Source organism: Balaenoptera musculus, chromosome 3, assembly GCF_009873245.2.
Source record: "Balaenoptera musculus isolate JJ_BM4_2016_0621 chromosome 3, mBalMus1.pri.v3, whole genome shotgun sequence".
Lineage (NCBI taxonomy): Eukaryota > Metazoa > Chordata > Mammalia > Artiodactyla > Balaenopteridae > Balaenoptera > Balaenoptera musculus.
In genome coordinates, this window is record NC_045787.1 from 14,696,559 (window position 1) to 14,699,179 (window position 2,621).

Below are 2,621 nucleotides of genomic sequence, written 5' to 3' on the forward strand. Positions count from 1 at the left end.
GCAGAACCACTGCAGAATGTAATAAAATATAAAAATGAAGACACTAGTGGGAAATGGACTTGAAGTTCATGGTGTTAGTTTTTTTTTCCTACCAAATATATTAGTAAGGAAAATACATCTATAGATAGATAGATTTAGTTTTACAGAAATAATATTTTTTCTAAACTACTTTGCTCTTAATAGAACTGTAGCTCCTATATTTTCTCTAAATCTTAATTGAGTGTTAAAGAACGTAAATATTTTGAAAAGATTTACTAATTCACTCATTTATCTCCAGCTGAGATAGAAGACATGAAAAGTATACACTGAGGAAAACCAGTGAGAATCCCTAAGGTCATAAGTCTTAGTGAAAATTCTCCTGGGTTACAGAGAGGAGAAAGATTAAGTACAGCTTCTCATAGATTATAAACACAAGCAAGATTAATATTTTAAATCATATGTTTATTTTTGATACTAAATGATTACTTTTCATTTAGGGAACTAATGTCTTTTTAGTCATTTAAAAATACTTGGCCAGCGGGAGACCTTCAAGATGGCGGAGGAGTAAGACATGGAGATCACCTTCCTCCCCACAAATACATCAGAAATACATCTACACGTGGAACCACTCCTACAGAACACTTACTTGAATGCTGGCAGAAGACCTCAGACTTCCCCAAAGGCAAGAAACTCCCCACGTACCTGGGTAGGGCAAAAGAAAACAGAAAAAACAGAGACAAAAGAATAGGGATGGGACCTGCACCAGTGGGAGGGAGCTGTGAAGGAGGAAAGGTTTCCACCACTAGGAAGCCCCTTCGTGGACGGAGACTGCGGGTGGCAGAGGGGGGAAGCTTCAGAGCCACGGAGGAGAGGGCAGCCCCAGGGGTGCGGAGGGCAAAGCGGAGAGATTCCCGCATGGAGGAGCAGTGCCGACCAGCACTCACCAGCCCGAGAGGCTTGTCTGCTCACCCACCGGGGTGGGCGGGGCTGGGAGCTGAGGCTCGGGCTTCGGTCGGATCGCAGGGAGAGGACTGGGGTTGGCGGCGTGAACACAGCCTGAAGGGGGCTAGTGCACCACAGCTAGCCGGGAGGGAGTCCGGGAAAAAGTCCAGAGCTGCCGAAGAGGCAAGAGACCATTGTTTCGGGGTGCGTGAGGAGAGGGGATCCAGAGTGCCGCCTAAACAAGCTCCAGAGATGAGCGCAAGCCGTGGCTATCAGCGCAGACCCCAGGGACAGGCATGGGACACTAAGGCTGCTGCCGCCTCCACCAAGAAGCCTGTGTGCGAGCACAGGTCACTCTCCACACCGCCCCTCCCGGGAGCCTGTGCAGCCCGCCACGGCCAGGGTCCGGTGATCCAGGGACAACTTCCCCGGGAGAAAGCACGGCACGCCTCCGGCTGGTGCAATGTCACATCAACCTCTGCCGCCACAGTCTCACCCCGCACTCAGTATCCCTCCCTCCCCCCGGCCTGAATGAGCCAGAGCACCCGAATCAGCTGCTCCTTTAACCCCATCCTGTCTGGGCGGGAACAGACGCCCTCAGGCGACCTACAAGCAGAGGCGGGGTCAAATCCAAAGCTGAACCCCAGGAGCTGTGCAAACAAAGAAGAGAAAGGGAAATCTCTCCCAGCAGCCTCAGGAGCAGCGGATTAAATCTCCACCATCAACTTGATGTACCTGCATCTGTGGAATACCTGAATAGACAATGAATCATCCCAAAATGAGGCAGTGGACTTTGGGAGCAACTGTAGACTTGGGGTTTGCTTTCTGCAGCTAATTTGTTTCTGGATTTATGTTTATCTTAATTTAGTATTTAGAGTTTATTATCATTGGTAGATTTGTTTATTGATTTGGTTGCTCTCTTCCGTTTTTGTTTTTTTTTATATATACATATATATATATCTTTTTCCTTTTTCTCTTTTTGTGAGTGTGTATGTGTATGCTTCTTTGTGTGATTTTGTCTGTAGAGCTTTGCTTTTACAATTTGTCCTAGGGTTCTGTCTGTCCTTTTTTTTTTTTTTTCTTAGTATAGTTTTTAGTGCTTGTTATCATTGGTGGATTTGTTTTTTGGTTTGGTTGCTCTCTTCTTTCTTTCCTTTTTTATTACTTTTAATTTTTCATTTTTAATAATTTTTTTATTTTTTATTTTAATAACTTTATCTTTCTTTCTTTCTTTCTTTCTTTCTCTCTCCCCCCCCCTTTCTTTCTTTCTTTCTCTCCTTCTTTCTTTCTTTCTCCCTTTTCTTCTGAGCCATGTGGCTGACAGGGTCTTGGTGCTCCGGCCTGGTGTCAGGCCTGAGCCTCTGAGGTGGGAGAGCCGAGTTCAGGACATTGGTCCACCAGAGACCTCCCAGCTCCATGTAATATCAAACTGCGAAAGCTCTACCAGAGAACTCCATCTGAATGCTAAGACCCAGCTCCACTCAACGACCAGCAAGCTGCAGTGCTGGACACCCTATGCCAATCAACTAGCAAGACAGGAGCACAAACTCACTCATTAGCAGAGAGGCTGCCTAAAATCATAATGAGGTCACAGACACCCCAAAACACACCACCAGACACGGTCCTGCCCACCAGAAAGACAAGATCCAGCCTCATCCACTAGAACACAGGCACCAGTCCCCTCCACCAGGAAGCTTACA